Here is a 19,469-nt window from a genome sequence, read left to right as displayed (position 1 = left end):
GAAAAATGATAAAAATCTAAAATGTTAAGAAGTAGATAAAAAACGTTAAAAAGTTTTAACGTTTTAAATTTGATATGAAAAAAAAAATGAAAACAAAAGGAGTAAAGAAAAGTGGCTAACAGAAACTTTGGAATCACTTGAGATCTATCAGGCTGCTACTTGCAAATCTTGTTAAAAATATTATACATAATATCTTCAAGATTGGGGGCTTTTTTTTAAATGTTTAATGTATTTGTTTACCCAAAGATCAACTTGAATGATTTTGTTCGTTAAAAAAAAAAAAAATTAAATTAAAAAAAAAAAAATATATATATATATATATATATATATATATAATAACAAGTGTTATAGTTTTCAACAAAATCAAAGTAATCCTGGAATGAGATTTTTATAGTTCACATTTCATTTTAATGTATTTTTTGCAAGGGGAAATTTAGGAAACTTAATATCGACTTATTTGCGGAGATGTAATAGCTAATTTTCTTCGGTGTAACTTTTTATGACAATCTCGCTAGGGAAAGATCGTAAACCTATAATATATTAGTACTATGGGTTAGAGTTCGATTAATCGATGAATTATACTCTAGAGACAAAAGTGTATTATTTTAAGTTAGTTTAGAACGCAAGGTGGATAGCATACACTGGAAGAGGAATGAAAATCACCCAGGTGTTTGCAAATGAAAAGCAATAATTCTTCGCAAACATCTATGCTGCACTTTGACTTTCACAAATGAAAGCCAAAATGGCGTAGATATAAATACAAATTTAAAAAAAAAAAAAAAAAAAAAAAACGTTTCATCCCACAATCACATGAAAGTAGAATAGTTCTCACTCATTGCAAGCCAGGTTTGGTTTGTATAAGAAAAGTGTGTGTGTGGGGGGGGGGGAACATAGTCGATAAGGTTCACAAATAACATTAATGCAGGTAATTCCCCTTGCATTCGTTTTGATTCCTTGTGAGAAAGATATATATGTATACTTAGCATTCTATGCGTTATGACTGGAATAATATCAGGGGATTTAATCAATGTGTTTTTAGTCCGATTTCTTATAAATACTGTAGAGGTAGCGTTGTTTCAATATCAAATGCCTCTTGGATGTTGTCATAGACAACTGGTGAATTTGAAATGCAATGTTGTAGCTCAAATCCAAAAATGTATTTTGTAATCCGAAAACAAAATTCTCAGTGAAGAGATTCGAAAAATATTTTTCCTTCCTAAAACCTATCAGTTAATTGTATTTGTGTCTTAATTGATCCTGTTAAAACTACAAGAGATTGGATTGATTCATCTGAGAATTAGATTAATTAAGTAGATTACATTAATCTAATTCTACGTGTTAGGTCTACTGGCCTGTTACAGACTATCTTAAGCCCTTAGAAGTCGTACCGAGGATACGGTGACTAGCCCTATGCCTCCCGATATGCTCTATCGCTATAACTGTGTGTGTTCACGTGGGCAGTTTGCCTACTTGCGGGAAAAAAAAAACCAGATAAACTGGGGAGAAAATCCCTGCTGGCCACTCCCAAAACTGGCTAACTTGGCTATGGCTGAGAAAGATCCTTAAGCTCCTCACGTCGGCGACGGGAATCGAACCTAGGACACTCTTCTCACTTACCTGCATATGGTTGCAAAGCGCACAGCTAATAAGCTAACCGCGCGGACAGAGATAGTTTTATTTTTTGTATCAAATAATTTAAATATCTAGTATACTAACTAATTTAAGTTGATTTTAAAGCAATTAAGTATTAATAATTAAATGTAGCAAATATTTATTCAATGGAAAAAAAATTAATTAAATTTATGCTTTAAAAAAAATATATTTCTCTTCCTCTGTTTACAAAGCGTTGCATCTCTAGAACAGTGTGGATATCTCTTTATTACAGTTCGAAAATTAGCGTAATGAATTTCTGGACTATACGATGTTTCCTTCAAAGCATATACTAAAACCACCCACCCATTCATCCCCCCTCCCCACACTTTGAAAATATCAAGAAGACCACAGTTGCTTCCTTGGTAAACCCCCCCCCCCCTCTACAGGTTCGCGTCGTTCAACCGATACAGTTGAACGATGGTTCATACATTGCTTAAGATTCCTAGAGAGTTTTAGTCAAGTTTTCTCCAATTATCGTAATTTATTAAGTTGTTTAAGATTGCCGGAGAATTTTAGCAGACTCATAAAAAAATGGAGAAGGTGGTATAAGAGGGAAAAGAAATAAAAATGTCCCGACAACTTCAACTCTTCTGACCGCTGATTTTCATTAATGCCTATTTTTGACTTACGTCATAGAAAAAATAAGTAACGTATGATACGAAATATCTCCCACGTAAAAAGTGAGGCAAATACTCATAAAGAAGCAGATTAGCTATAATTTATAGGAATGATGTTCACGAAAGATTGCAAACCTGTAGTATATTAGTTATTGTGAATGGCCTAAGGAATAGATGATCAGAAAATCCTGCTCTAGAAATCAAATATGGAAACTTTTCAAGCCATTTCGGCCTAGCAATAAACAAGACTGTGGTCTCACACCTGGCGATGAAAATTCATCTCCCACGTAAAGACATTAACTGACATCCACGCTTGTAAGAGGGATTCGGAGCTACAGCGTGTTGGTTAGAGAACAGATATGTTATCCACTGCAACCAGACTGGCTGGGATTAAACAATGATGTCATCATTAACATTATGTTTAATAGATTTCATTTTAGTCTTTCTGTTTTCCAGTACCTGGTATTGATTCCAAAACAATACTGCATGTAATGCGAACATTTCATCAAATGTAGTGATTCTTGTCACGAAAACAAAATTGTGTGTGTGTGTGTTTAATAAGACAATAACACTATATTTGTGCATGTTTTAAGAAATCTTCAGAAGCATATCGATACGTAGAATATAATTTTGCTTGTTTGATACTCAAAAAAAAAGGTGGACGATTCTTTAAGTAAATATTAATAATAAAATAAGGAAGAATCGTGCGAAGAAAACAATGCTTGTCTCATATACAGCGAGATTATGAAACTATTATTATTATAAAATTTTATTTACTATTATTAAGTGTATACTTAATAAGCGTCAATTTCCGTTTTAAAAAGTATAATTTAGTAATACATTTAATATTAGGAATTAATTACTATTTATTACTAATTAACAATATATTTTACTGCACCAATGTTAGTAATTTGAATGATAATGTATTGGTCACTACCATGGGTAGATTTTTTTTATCTTTTATTAAGTTTATATTATTTTAAAATTTGTTTTGTTATAATCCTGAAATCCGATTGTATAAACCAAACTAAATTTTATTAAGCTACTTCATGTTTCCAGTAAGCGGTGGAAGGATTAAATAACACCGAGCGAAAATTCACTTACACTTCACTTAAAAGCCAATGCAAATACAAATATTAATAGAAAACTACCACGTCAATACTTGAAATATTGTAATGTGAGTCCTTAAAAGGACTGGCTTAAAGGGGCGAAGCAAGAATCATTTTCATATTCCCCGTTATCTGTAGAGGACAGTGTAAGGTGTTATTGAGCTATTAAAACTCTGATCATGGCAAGAGGGTAACAGCAATAGCCGAGCCTCAGTTAGAATTTCATTAGCTACAGCATTGCCATCCATTACCCTCCCTGGGTATTAATCACCTCATCTCACGGTCGATCAACCTCGCACCTTGCAATGTGAGCTGTCTTTCGCAGAACGATACTGTTTTGATGGGTGAAGCATAAATGCTTTTCATATTCCCCTCCATCTGAAAAGGAAAGTCCTTTGGGTGGAGAATTATTGAGCTTTAAGCTCGCCCTGAAAGGGCAGTGAGATTAACTGTGTTCAACTGAGCATAGAATTGACTTGGGTCTCCTGAATTTGCAGAAATCTGCTTCATTATAGTTTGAAGCTTGCTTGATCAGTGGGTTCGAATGATTAATTGTCTTGATGAAGAACTTTTCAGCTAGGTCGTGAAGGAGAGATGTGATGTAGGGAATGTTGGCGTCTCTGTGAATTTGGGAGTTTCTGATAAACCACGGAGCATCCAAACTCATTCTCAGACATTTCTTCTGTATTCTCTGCAGCTTTTGAATATTTGTGTTCGAAGTATGACTCCACGCAGGAGATGCGTAAGTGATGACTGATCGTATTACCATCTTGTATATGAGCAGTTTGTTCTGAGTATCGAATTTACTTTTTCTGTTGATCATGGGGTAGAGCTGCGCTATTACTTTGGATGTCTTTGAACATATGTGTTCTATATGATTGGTTAATTGTAGTTTTTTATCGAGAATTACGCCGAGATATTTTATTGTATTCTGCCATGGGATTTTAACACCTAGTAAATGTATATCGTCCGTGATTTGAGGCTTTTTTCTAGTGAACAGTATGGCTGAACTCTTTTGTGGATTGGATTGGATTCTTCAGTCCATAAACCATTTCTCTAAGGTGTGAATACTGTTTTGGAGTCTTTTTACAGCTAGTTTGGGACTAAGAGATCTTTCTAATAATGCAGTATCATCAGCATATAATGCAGTGATTGTTGCGCTTGGGGTTGGGGGAGGGTGATATCAGCAATATAGATAGAAAACAGCAGGGGGGGGAAGAGTGAGCCCTGCGGCACTCCCGCCAGAACCTTGCTTCTGGTTGATACAGTTTCATTTATTTTGACTTGCATGTATCTGTCTCTGAGGTAAGAGCGAATTATTTTAACTAGATTAGTAGGCATATTGAATGTGATGAGCTTGTAGAGAATACTCTGATGCCACACCTTATCAAAAGCCTTTGCAGCAAATAAAAAGACTGCAGTTGTATGAAAGTTGCAGTTGAAGCCTTCGGAGATGTATTCTATCAGCCTGTGGATCTGCTGAACGTTGGAGTGGTTTTTTCTAAATTCAAATTGTTCATTTGGGATTATATCTAGTTTATCCGTTTGTGATTAAAGTCTTGTGAGGATTACTTTTTCTGCGATCTTTCCAAGTTTAGACAGAAGACTGATAGGTCTGTAGCTTTCAGGGAGTTGGGTGTTTTTTCCAATCTTTTTGATTGGTGTGACATCTGCTATTTTCCATGTTAAACGGAAATGCTTGAGTCTGAGGATGGCATTAATTATGTTGACTAGATGTACAATGGCTTTTCTGGGGAGTAATTTAATTATTTTGTTTGTAATTCCATCTGAACCTGGAGCTTTATTGTTGTTCAGGTGGGTTATAATGTTTATAACTTCTGTTGGAGAAGTGGGTATGAGAGATTCTAGGTCATCTCTTTGTTGAGTTATGGCCTGCCTGACTAGGCGGTAAATCTTGTAGATGAGATTGATGTTCAAATTTTCATATGAGTGGTTGCATTGAGTTTCCAAGCTGTCGGCTAGCGCCTCTGCCTTTTCCTTGTCAGTATGAGCTGTTCCTTTCGTGGTCTGAATTGGGGGTTAAAAGTTGTCTTTTAGTGCGGATGGTTCTCAGAAACTTCCAAATGGAGTTGACTTCTGGGTTTAATTTCGTTAGCTTAGATTCCCATTCTTGGTTTCGATGTTTTTGGGGGGCTTCACGGACTTGTCTGTTTAATGTTTTCAAATTTGTTTTATCTTGAGGGGCTCTTGTGTTATGATACTTCTTTCTGGTTTTGTTTTTCAGTCTGATTAAATCCATGATTTCCTCGGGGATCCGACCACTTGGGTGAATGACTGTAGTTTGGGTAATTGAATTTATTGCATTTTTGATTTGACTGGTAAGGTTGTTTGCAGCCAATTCTATCTCTTCTTTAGTGTGAATAGCAGGAACTGGGCCAATGTGATCAGGTAAGATTCTGGAGAGTTTGTCCCAAGATATGAAAGAGTGGGGAGGGAAGAATTGTTCTTGGGTACGAAGTTGAAACAGAATAGGGTTGTGATCGGACGAAAGGTCATTTATTGTTTCCAACTGATATTGGTATCTGATGTTTTTGAGGACGACTATGCCAAGTACATCTGAACTTCCAGTTGAGCTGTGATGGGTGGGCTCTGTGGGTCCAGTTACAACAATAGAATGTTGCGTTGAGTGATCGTTTAGAATTCGACCTTTGTCGTTGATTGTGGAGCTATGCCAGGCTGTATGTTTGGCGTTAAAGTCACTAGCCATGATGATGGAGTCTGTAAAGCCGAGAATGGAGTCCAAGTAAGATACCATGAATGGAATGCTGGGTGAATTATATACAGCATAGATTTTGATATTGTCAACATTGTTGGTATGAACTTCAGTGCCTTGTTATCTCTACGTACTTGGTTTGGGGATTGGTCAGAACATTGTGGCTTAGGTAGTTTTTAATGTATATAGATGTTCCTCCTCCGCTGTTGGTGAGTCTATCTGTTTTGTACATAACATAGTTCCGTAATTTGGGATTATTAGCTGGCCTGACATGTGTTTCATTTACCAGTATTATGTCAGGATTGTGTCTGTGATAGAACTCTTGCAGAGCCAGAATTTTGTTATTGAGTCCGTTGGCATTCTATGCAGTGATCATGAGAGAGTTGGGGTGGAATTTTCTTTTATTCATTATTGAGGGCTGTCAGAATTGAGTGTGTACCTTGTAAGAATCTTTTTGTGGAGGACGGCGAAAGATTCGTCAAACTGAATTCTTCTAAAATGGTAGCTATTCAGGTAGTTAGTACTGATGTTAGATTTGAGCTTATTTGATCATGATATGGAGCAGCCTTTATTCGTGCTGCCTCTGGATAAGTTTTGGGCATTTGTTTCTTTTCCTGAGTTGTCAAGCTGGAGATGATTTGGACCGGGATGTGACTTGCACAGCTGTCATGAGCATCGCTGAAATGTGTTGGAAGGGTAGTTTTATCTGATCCTCGGTTATTTGGGTGTGTAATGCATCCCTTGTAATTGGCTGGGTGAGGTCCTCATAATTGGCGCATTTAGCTGGAGTGGACCTTGGTTTTGTACACATGATGGTCTGGTGGCCCTCGCCACATTTTAAACACCTGCAATTTGCCACCTATGGCACTGCCCAGCTGTCGACGTCTTCCTTAATGGTTCAGTAGAAATTCTGAGGCCACATATCGTTGTCAGTTCATAAATATCTTTCTGTGTCTTATCAATTTCTACGAGTAGCAGTGGCATTTACCGTTTATCTGCCTTGAGCATCCTGCTCACTTTCACTGGTGTTAGACTCCGACTCATAAGATCAGCAGTGATTTCTTTAAATGTGACACCCTCGGTCACTCCGCGAAGCACTACCTTGAGATTCTTCTCACTGGGTAAATAAAAAGTGTGATATGGAAGACTTTTGTTGTCAATTAATCTTGTCAGCTGTCTGTAGTCAGTGGCTGAAGCTGGCTGGATTTTGACTCCTTCATCTTGATTTTTAGCCCAGGAATATGAGATTTTATGTTCCCTAAGGGCTGATGGGACAGTGGTCCATTTGTCCTCGTCCTTTAGTATTACTGGTGGGACCTTTTCAGTGTTCCTCGGGACATCTAATGTTGGTATGTGTTCATCCATCTGGTCTTCTATAGTTTTTCTTCTTTTGGTAGAGTGCTCCCCTTGAGAGATATTTTGACAGGGGGATTTTGGTGACAGAGCAGCAATGAGTTCATCTTGTGAGATCTCATTCTCCTCCTCCTCTCCATCCTGATCATTAGAGTGAATATATTGTTTTATAAATCCTGGCCAGTCAGATTCTCACTTGCCTATTATGAGTTTGAGTACCTCTAGAGACTGCTCCTTATTAAGGATCTGAATCTGTTCTTTGATGTTTTCCATGTCAAATTAGCGATTTCCTGCCAGCAAGTGTCCTGTAGACTGAGTTGGTCTACTAGCAAAGTCTTGTTAGAACCTAATAATTGGGGAAAAGGAGTATCAATATCTCACTTGGCCACAGTTTAGAAACCTACCTTCCTATAAAACCTTAATTCCACCACTGGTCCTCATTTCGGGTGGGGCCTGCCGGCCATTTCACCTCCTGCACATTTCGTGCAGATGGGGATGACAGTAGGAATCACACTGTGTTAACATCAGTGCAATGTGAGATTACTGAGAAACCTTGTATGCAATGTAATCAGGCACAGTCTAAAATAACACGTCCGTTCTCATCAAAATAAAAAAAACTCATTCTTGCTTAGTATGGGCCATCTCTAAATCTAAAAAACAGAAAGAAAACGAGGTTTGTTTAAGTAAAGATCTCTCTAAAAATTAGGCGATCCCGAAAGATCGCCCAACTCAGCTTTGTTCCACTCAGTGACCGGCTCACCCCGTCACCAAGAAGGATATATATATATATATATATATATATATATATATATCCAGCATGGGAGGCAGACCCAAACGTAAAGATAAGAAAACGAGAAACACACCAACTACTAACACAACCTACAAGAAACTTCATGACTTATCCTTATAAGGACTGGCTTAAAGGGGCGAAGCAAGAATGCTTTTATTCTTCCCCGTTATCTGTAGAGGACAGCGTAGGAATAATGTGTTATTCAGCTATTAAAGCTCTGATCATGGTAAGAGGGTAACAGCAATAGCCGAGCCTCAGTTAGAACTTCACTGGCTACAACATTGCCATCCATTACCCCCTCTCACCGAAACTTCATGAGCTCTCTTTACGATTATTTTATTGTTGATTTTTGTAAGATTTTAAATGGTGTATGAATTTTTTTTATAATTTATTCAAATAAACCATTTATTTTAAAAACATTTTGATTCTTTGATAAATATCTTTATAGAAATATATTTTTTTTTACTTGATCAATTTTTACTCTTTTATTCACTTCAGTTCTTTAAGCAGTATAAGTTCTGAGAACTTTTCTAAGTCACTGCTTCCTTGAAATGCCTTTACCAACCAAAGGTCCGGCACTAAATCCTGATAATAAGATAAACGATTTATTCATTCCAAAGGAGTGTTAATACAGTCATTGGCTAAATCTCTGAAATACGTACACAAGTAGGAAAACGTACTCTCAAATATTAATCACGGCTCACGAGGCAGATATAAGGACGATGATAAGGATTATGGTTATTCTATAATTAAAACTGTTGCATTATCTCGATAATGGTCAGATGACCGCAGAGTACAAGCCCTGTCTCCCGCTGTGTACCGCCGCATTATAAAGCCAGCCACAGACGCTGCATCTAGAGGGCGAGATATAATCAATACTTGAGTGGAGATATAGCGCTGAACCCATTAGTGATGTTCATAAAGCTTTTCGGGCTCTTGCAGCATCATAATTTATTACGTGCTAGAATTTGTCGAAGTGAAAATAAATCAAACGCAGCGAAAATTGCAGCTCACATTACAGAGGCAGGAATAACCAAGAGAGTCTTCTAATTACCAAAGGTCGGCTTAAGGCATACAGACTGAAAGTTTTAAAAGCATTGTTCCCACGAATTTTCCATAGAATAGGTGAAACAGTGGGGGGGGGGGAAGAGAGAGAGAGAATGATAATGAAATAGAGAAAGATAATGAAAACTAGAGTCACAAAAAGAGAAAGATAGATGGATAGAGAAACGAGTGGATATTGAAATACAGGGAATGGGAAAGAACAGAGATTAGAAGAAAGGAATAAAGAGATTAATATAGAATAAGAGAAAGTAACAAAGAGGAAAAAGAACGCTAATAATGAGGAAAAGAATGAAAACGAAAATATAACAATGAATAGTTGAAATAAAAGATAAAGCGATATATAAAACTGATCGTTAATTTGGGAATAAAAGTAGAGCAATGAGTAAGAATAAAAATGGGAAAAATAGAATTAATAGGAATAGAAAAATGTCTTCAAAAGCTTCTGCATCTAGCTTTAGCTTACAATAGTATGATTTTCTTTCTGCAACTGGATACAGTCACATTATGATAATTCTAATTTTAGCTTTTTGATCTGTTCCAGTCGCATTTTCTGCTGGTCAAAAAATGATCAAACTTTTGATCATTTTTGACCAGCTTTATCTTTATATATCGCTTTATCTTTTATTTTAATTCTCATTATTTCAACTATTCATTGTTATATTTTCGTTTTCATTCTTTTCCTCATTATTAGTTGGTCAAACTTTTTATTTTCTTGTGTACCGTGAGGGGGGGGGGGGTTTCTAATTCTTCTTTTTCCTTTTGGCTTATAATTTAATAAACGAATTCCGCAATCACTTTTATCCTATTTTATAATAAATTTAAATCTGAAAAATAAATGAAATTATATTTTAAGTTTTCATTTGTTTCAACAGCAATTCAATTTCGCAGTCAGATCTGTTATAAGAAGTCTAATAGAAATATTTTTAACAGAATTAAACGGTTTTATGTGTCTATCAAAATACCAAAGGTGAACGATGCGACTACTAATACTACCACTGCCTTTGAATTCAAATGGAGGGTTAAATACTGGTACACATGTTTAATGTAGAATTTCAAAAGAGCGTTAAGAAATAGAGCTGGGGAGACAGAGAGAGATGAAAAAGTAACGCGAAAAGTAGTATAAGAATTTTCCACGGAACACTTTATATCGACCTGGGGAACAGGCGAGTTCTTGCACGAATGTCACAGCATTCTTTTGAAGAAAATAAAGACAACGTGGAATGACAGAAGTAGAATTTCAAGCATCTTCGGAGACCTTGGCTTAAGAAGAAGAGAAAGTTGTTCTTGAGATGAAAAAGTAGTGCGTCTGAGTTTACTGAGAAAACGAGAACATGTATTCACACGAATGAGAGATAGAATAATAAATTTTAAAAAATACTTTCTAATAGGCAGTTATATTCTTTCCTAAACAATTTCATTTGGGTGCAATTAGAAATAATTCCGAAAAACAAATTTGAGCAAGTTCGAGTTGCTTTTAAGCCTTTTTTTTTTTTATCCGCACATTTAAATGGTAGATTTTTGAGATCATTCATTTAAATATTTAAGCCTCGTTTTTTTATCCGCATATTTAAATGGTAGATTTTTGAGATCATTCATTTAAATATTAGATACTTCAACTAAATCTTCAACGCTGGAATCATGATAATATAATCCCTTAATAATAATTTTCATTTATAGTCCTTATAAGGACTGGCTTAAAGGGGCGAAGCAAGAATGCTTTTCATATTCCCCGTTATCTGTAGAGGACAGTGTAGGGATAAGGTGTTATTAAGCTATTAAAGCTCTGATCATGGCAGGAGGGTAACAGCAATAGCCGAGCCTCAGTTAGAACTTCATTGGCTACAGCATTGCCATCCATTACCCTCCAAGGGTATTGGATTGAATGAATCAATCACCGCATCTCACGGTCGATTGATTCCTTCAATAATTTTCATAGCAAAATTGTGAATTTATATATTTCATATTTATATTCTTTAAAATGGTGTATTATATATTCTTCAGGAATTTTTATTTATATTAGTATTAATATTTATATATTAGAGCTGAATTTTTTAAATAATATTAATTATTAATATTTATAATTTATAAATTAATATTCCAATTATAAATTTTTTTGTGTGTGTGCTGTGTCTGTACTTCAATCAACATACCATATTTAAAGAGACTCGAAATGAATGCTCTGTGTTTACAGGAGTATGCTTACAGATTATATACATTCTACGAAAAATAAAAATACAAATAAAAAAAATTAGGGAAACACTAAGGGTCTTTTATAAACGCGAACATGAGAGATTAACAATCGGTACTGAGAGCTACATTAAGAATGTCGTGTTTATTTAAAACCTTAGAGAGTTACCAAGAGAAACGGGTAAAAAAAGAGAACAATGATTTTAAAATAAGAACACAGTTTAAGTAATATCTCGAATAATAAAAACAAGCTCGCTTCTCGGCCTTTTGGCTTAGATCAAGTGTGTAGTATAGTTCGCGTTTTTTCGTGAAACAAACTGAGCATCTGTTCATAACCGTTGATATCGGTACGAATCCCATCGGGCCTCACGATATATTTAACGGAGATTTACAGATCTTCCTAAACCTCGGACCGGGGCAATAATAAACACTTGGGGGTGGGAATAACTAGGCCCCCCCTCGCCAGTTATGGCCAATGTTTTGCCGCGCACGCGGACTCACGCTGATCTGAGACCCCGACTTTTGGCTAAAGCCCTGATTGACTGCGTCGGTGCGGACCAGATATTTGGATTCACTCCTTTCGGTAGTGGCAGATACCAAGTTGTAGTTAGGAGCGCCGAGACTAGAGACAAGTTGCTCAAAGGCTTTCAATGTAACGGAAAGGAAATTTTTCCGTTCATGGTGGGGAGCATTATCAAACTGCTCAAAATCTCCAGATTCCCCTTGGAATATATACAATGTGATGAAAAAATAATCCACGAAGTGTTTGGGAAATGGGGTGTTGTTCGAAACATACAAATCTTAAACGATGCAGACAACCCCGAATGGAAGTCGGAGGAAGTAAACATCTCGCTCGAGATGAAAACAGCGGTTCCAAACTTCGTCAGCATCGGATCCGCTAGGGTAATGGTAAACTACCCTGGCGTTGTAAAGATAGATGCACTCTATCTTTATATTTCCTCTCCCACTATCTGCTGACTCTCAGTCTATCTTACTCTACAGGCCGATGATGAAGATTTGTTGAACTCACAAATTATAACAAGCTATTCAGAAGAAAGAAATATATTCCTTGTTGAAGAACCACGCTTCTTATTCCTATATTTCTTTTAACATTTGGGAAATGTGAATAACATCAAAGCAGAGGTAATAAATCAACTTCTACGAGTTTGAATACTTCGCCACACCAGACTGTTATAGTCGTGAATATGGAGATGAAGCAATAGCCCAGAACGTAAAAGGGCTGGAGCAATATTAGATGGATTTACACATCTGTGCTTCGTTTTATGACTACAGATCCATCGTTATGCGGTGGCTACCACATGACTAAAGAAAGAAGAAAAAAAAATTATAACATTTATAACACGGAATACGCACGCGCGCACACACGGGCAAAGGCACACACACACACACATATCTAACACATTATTTCGTCTTTCTTCGTAATCTCATTCCCCCAGTCTTCTGGATATTCCTACTTCGGTGTCGGTACCGCTCTACTTTTGTTATGACTTCGTATTTTGTGCATGCATTGCTTATGACTCGCTTCCCTTCTCACATTAACTCTTTTAGTGCTGCGCGCGCTCCACGAAATAGCGCAGGTAAACTAAGCTCATATGGTTGAGGTAAGCACAAGACTTTAAGATGTCATGTACGGGTTTATTATTATTAATCTTCACTTTTTTTCATGTCAGAACATTTTAAGAATTCAAGCTAAGAATGTTGGCTATCCTCTTCCTCACTTCCTCTTCAGGGATTTGGGGGGGGGGAGCATAAGAGAAAGAAAAGAGTTTCGCAAAAGTTTGACCGTTATGAGGGTGATTAAAAAGGCAGACTATGGTAAATATCTGGCTGGCTCGCTAGATAAAGACGACATCCTAGTAGGTACATCACTTCAGATCAAAATGCAGATGCTGATATATTTAGAATGCTTTCTTTTAGAAAATGTCTGCTAGAGGGCTTCCATTATTTTAGTTTGTTGGAAAAAGAATGGAAAAACAAAACGCATTTCATATTTTCTGTATAAAACAAAGAATAAAAGAATATCTGTAGTTAAATTATAGGATTTTTTTTAATAATTTAAAGTGCTGTATTTGGAAGTAAGAAATTTAATTTTAATTTTTTCTTTCTACACCCATTAAAAAACTATATAATATCGATTAAATATTTTTATATCCATCTGAAGTTGGTGGTCAATGATTGATTCATTCAATCCAATACCCTTGGAGGGTAATAGATGGCAATGCTGTAGCCAGTGAAGTTCTAACTGAGGCTCGGCTATTGCTGTTACCCTCCTGCCATGATCAGAGCTTTAATAATAGCTCAATAACCTTATCCCTACACTGTCCGCTACAGATAACGGGGAATATGAAAAGCATTCTTGCTTTGCCCCTTTAAGCCAGTTCTTATAAGGACTGAAGTTGGTGCAGCAAGAAACTTTTGTTTCGAAATACCACATATTTACTGCAAATCTAGGCAATTCTTTTTCGTTTATTTATGGAAGAGGCGAAGTAAACCTAAATATTTTTTGATGGAAGAGGCGAAGTAAACCTAAATATATTTTTTGATGGAAGAGGTGAAGTAAACCTAAATTTACTGCAAATGCAGGCAATTCTTTTTCGTTTATGGAAGAGGCGAAGTAAACCTAAATATATTATCACTTCGCTATGCAAATATTTTTATGTTGTTTTATTAAACATTTTTATGTTGCTTTATTAAAAAAAATTATTTTATATTTTAATATTTTTGAATAACATTTATTTTTCTAAACCAATATAGGGCATTTGTATAATTTTATTATAAAAATTTTAAAAGTGCCTGCTAATCGGAGTTTAGAAAACAATTTAATCTGTTGCCAGATGGAAGACGCCATTTAATTATTATTAGAACTACTGTGTTTATGAAACTATTGATTTTCACATGCAAAATATTTTATAATTTGTTTTCATAAGTCTCTCATTTTCATATATTCATTTACAAATTTCTTTACAAAAGAAGCTTAAATAAGCAAATATGATGTTAAATATTCCTACCATTAGCGACTAATACCACGGATTTTCAAGGCTTTTCCTTAGTGTGACACTATCAAAATAAAGATGGGAAAAAAAAGATTCTGTGATCCCATTTGTTGCATTTCTAAACACTGCTCTTCAAAAAATATATTTTACTAACACCAATTTCCTACCTTCTTTTCAATGCGTTTCCTGATCTCTGTTGTTTAATCACCCACCCCCTTTTTTCTCAAGTACATTCTCCACCGTTCATTTATACATGAAAACCAATTTCAACCCGCAAACTAACCTAAAAACTTCTTTACGACCTCCTCAAATAAGATTTTGATGCTCTTAACAACATCCTTATTTTTCTTCATCACCATTGTCTCTTTCAATTCTGCATAAATCTTAGATAAACCTGCAGGGAAACACGCTTTCTAAAACAACACCGTTTTTTATACGACCCAGATTCCTGTAGGAAACAATTTATAAAGAAAAGATCTTGAAGTTCTTTTTTCTTTCCTTCGTTATTTTGTTATTCGTGACATTCGGCGACTACGTAACCTTCATGACCCATGTGACGCACAGCTTGTAACGCTATCCGAATGGCTGCTTGTGTAATACGTTCGCTATATTAAAGACTGGAGTTCATTGACTGATACTTCTTCTGTGGAAACGATTTTTGTCAGCGATCAAGAACAAACCGCTGAGAGAGGCAGTTTTAAACTTCTCCCGATCCTTGTCTTCTTTTACAATGCAGATCTCTAACTGTAGTTGCAGCGAGTGACACGGATTCGTTCACTTTGTCTTATTCGCTCTCGAGGCAGATGCTCTCAAGTGACAGATGATCGGTGCTAAAACGTATTACTGGGTGCCCATGATGGAGATTAGTTCCTCTTTGTCGTGCCATAAAGAGTATGATTACAACGTTGAATGGATGTATAGTTAGTCACAATTACTCTGATGGATATCTTCTGAAATTACTAGAGAAGGAAATAAGAAGAGCGACCAATCTCCATTTTTTATGGCGTTCCGAGTAGAAAGGAAGGCAATTACGCATATAGTATTATCAGGACTGCTTCGCTTCATCCTCTGAGTAATCACATTAGCTAAATAGCAAGAAGGAAACAGTCGAGATCCACTTGATACGTGGAAAATAATCTAATTTCTGAAACTAAAGAAAAAAAATAAAGTTTAAATAATACTACGAGTGCTTTTTAGTTTTATAAATGAGCTATTTGTTTACATCAGACAAAAACTGTCTAAAGTGAGTTATTTATTGAGGGCCGTATACGAAATGCGTAAAAAATAGAGATTTATTTCACTTCTCTCTCTCTCTCGCTTATTATTTAAAATTTAATTGAAAAAAAAAAAGAATATTACATATAACACAAGAAGGTTAATTATTTCGTATTGTATCAGAGATTCAAAGCAGCAAAAATCTATTCGTTATTTCAAGTGTAAATAGCGATCTCAGCGCTGATAGGATTAATATTTTCTGTTGCAGAAAAATGGTACAACGAAACGAAATAGATAGACAATAATTGCATTTCAAGTCCTTTCATTGGTTGCGATTTTTTGTTTTCGCTTTTTATTTTTTGAGTTTAATTGGCATTTAACTGTTTCCATTGATGGAATTTAAAAATGCAGCTCATTGTCACTGGAATGTAGTTCTAATTTCCTGAGTTCATGTGAAAATAAATGTAAATATACACATACACATAAAAATAACATAGGCTATTGCCGAGCCTCAGTTAGAGCCTCGGCTATTGAAGGCTCAATCCTTTTTTTTTTCATATAAAGTATGGTTAATATCATACTTTATATGAAATTATTAAAGGTGTATATGATATATATTATTGCGTATTTTTTTAAAAATTATGAAATAATTAAGATATGAATTAAAGATTAAAATTTAAATATAAGTTATATTATTATTTCTAAGAAAAATAACATAATTCATGTTTTATGGGACGATCTTTATCAATTTATTTTTTAAAAGAAGTCGGTGTTATTTGACGCTTTAAGCAATACGTCACTTCCACAACACACATCATTAGATACATTGTCCGCCAAACACCAGAAATAACTCACTTTCGCTGTCATGAAAATTCTTCATTTGAAAAACAAATTCTGCACACACACACACACACAACAGATTTGTCACCCATCAAAATGCTCTCTCTCAAATTAGCATTTATCGACTTAAGAAATTACAGTGAGTCAATTTCCATCTTCCAGTTACTTTTCCCTCTTAGTATGAGATCACCACGACAATTATAATCGTATTTTATCATGGGGATTTTCCTTGTCTATTTGAAATTATTCATTATTTCTGTTGCTGAAATTCTCCTTAAGAAGTTTTCACTTTTTAAAACTAATAGAATAAAATCTATAAAAAAACTAGTAATTTTTAATAATAAAACGTTTTTATGGATAAACATTTTAAAATAGCAGAAATAATCGAACTAATACTTGTAAAATCAAACACCAAATCCTAACTCTAATAAAACGTTTTCTTTAACAAAAAAACAAAGAATGTCAGTGAGTAATTTTCCATTTGCAATCGTATGTTTCCTGTTTAAATAAGAAAGTAGTTTTGAGAGAGTTGATTTCTTTCTGAAGTTCATTTGGGTCATCAAGAAGAGAGCGAGCTCTATGTCCCAAGGTAGAAATTATTCCACGTTTTTGGGGAGGGAAGTGATGGAACTGGCTATGAAAATATCTGTTGATATGTGTAGGCTTTTTATACATCGAAATCTGTTGGTATGTGTAGGCTTTCTATACATCGAAATTTTAAGTTTACCAGAAGAGCGGGTCAGTTTTATATCTAGAAAAGGCAAGGAACTATCAGTTTCAAGCTCTGCTGTGAACTTTATACTTGGATGTCGACTATTGAGATGTTCCAGGAAATCCATTAGGGAATCATGTCTATGGCTCCAAATGAGGAAAACGTCATCCACATAACGTTTCCAAACTTTAGGTGTTAAAGCAAAGAAGGAGATAGCCTTGGCTTCAAAATCCTCCAAGTAAATATTTGTAAGAACAGGGGATAAAGGATTACCCATCGCCAGACCATGATTTTCTTGTATAGAGTATCTTGGAATCTAAAGTAACCGGACTTGATGCAATGGGTAAGTAAGGCCAACATTTATTTGGATAACTTGTCTTTGAGTAATGTTATGACTTTGTCTGTTGGGATATCAGTGAACAAGGAAATTATGTCGAAGCTAGCCATGATTTCATCTTCATGAATTGTCACATCCTTAATGTATGAAACAAAGTCCGATGTGTTATTGATAAAGGATGAAAACTTGCCTGAAAAACGTTTGAGGTATTGTGCAAGATGTTTAGAAAGTTTGTACGTCGGAGAATCAATACCTTCCACAATGGATCGTAGTGGGATGTTTTCCTTATGGATTTTTGGAACTTCATATATGCACGGAATAAGAAGATGGAGAGAGCGTAGAGACAGGCAAACCTTTCGAGACAGTTCAGTGGTAGTTTTTAATAAGTTGTTGGTACTTCTCAAATTGGATCTCTCTCAGGTATTGAGTAGGTATCACTTTGTAGTAATTCAAGAATCTTATTTTGATAATCTTCGGAGTTGAGGATAACTGTTGCATTGCCTTTGTCTGCGGCAAGAATAATTATATCTCTCTTATTTTTTAAACTCTTAATTGCTTTGCGTTCTGTCGAAGTAATATTATCTGCGGGTGGTTTTTCATTATTGATAATAAAGATGGATTCAATACGCAGAAGTTTTGAATCTTGTGAAGGGAGGAATGAAGTAGCGTTTTCTATTTTGGTAAGGAGAGATTCTTTTGGGATAATTTTTGGAGAAGGAATACAATTTAGACCTCTACTAAGGATGCTTTTTTCTTCGTCTGAAAGTATATGAGAAGATTTCTTAATTACGACTTTGTCAAAGTTGATGTGTGGTTTTGAGAATTTCCTATTATTTTGTACTCTTTTTAATGTTTCAAATTTTCTGATAAGATTTACTTTGTTATCATATTGTATTTGGGCTGCTTGAGATTCACAGTTTATATTAAAGATATGCCAACTCTCATTATCTAAAGGTTCTTCTAGTATTTGAGCTAAAGTTCTTTTTTTTTGGTGAACAGAAAAGAGGGAGTACGTTTTGTATCGGAGATTCTTTCAGCCAGTAGGTCTCATTTAGCTTTATGATAGACTCTCCTCGCACGTTCTGTTGTTATATTCTCTTTAAAGGAAATAAATTTAGGAAAGGCAGTGTGGAATTTGCAACGTTTTAGAAAGACTAACCTGTTGATGCATAGTCCTATCCTCCTCAGTATTTTCTTGAAGTTTCTTTTTGTATTAGAAATAGAAGCCTCGTCATTAAGGCTATAGATGTGTGACGATTCATTGACTCGGTTGAAATACATATTGTAAAATAGAGTTGAATGACTTAAAACGTGAGAGTTAGGTAAAAAAAAAGGGGGGGGGGTAATAGTAAAACACGACTAGTTTCGGCTTATAACAGCCTCCACCAGATGACGTTATAAAAGAAAATAAAAAACACTAAACACTGAAGATTAAAAAAACTATGAACAACATAGAAAGTCTCTATACATAATTAGCATGAAAACGTTGTAGTTGTATTTGAAGCTGTTCTTTCATTTGTTGCATTGTTGAGAGAGTGCGTGCTTGCAGCATCAAGTGTGTATATATATATATATATATATATATATATATATATATATATATATATATGACTCTCCCATCCAATCGTATTGTGTTATACCATTTCTGCTTTGTCGTTAAGTAGAAAATTGTTCTTTGCGGTTAGACTCTCGTTAAATTCTATGTGTTCAGCATGAATTATGATTAAAAGTATTTTTAATGATTTTCTCGGTTCTGTTTTCTCTTCTCTGTTTTGCACTAGACTTCCTTCATGTTCTAACCACACCGCAGATAATCAGATTACTTAATTATATCTGGATAATA

At 35.2% G+C, this 19,469-nt stretch overlaps 1 protein-coding gene across 1 annotated transcript in view; it reads left to right on the top strand.

Moving 5' to 3' along the window:
• The window catches only part of LOC150094811 (cell adhesion molecule Dscam1-like), a gene marked incomplete at its 5' end in the record, with an annotated part of 713,296 nt that overhangs the window by 308,356 nt on the left and 385,471 nt on the right, over positions 1-19,469 (top strand). The window lies entirely within an intron of this gene.

Source organism: Typopeltis vanoorti, chromosome 21 (genome assembly GCF_054136105.1).
Source record: "Typopeltis vanoorti isolate ZY-2024b chromosome 21, IOZ_Tvanoo_1.0, whole genome shotgun sequence".
NCBI classification, from domain to species: domain Eukaryota; kingdom Metazoa; phylum Arthropoda; class Arachnida; order Uropygi; family Thelyphonidae; genus Typopeltis; species Typopeltis vanoorti.
The sequence above is the reverse complement of the archived record's forward strand: the minus strand, read 5'-3'. Positions and strand labels throughout refer to the sequence as shown.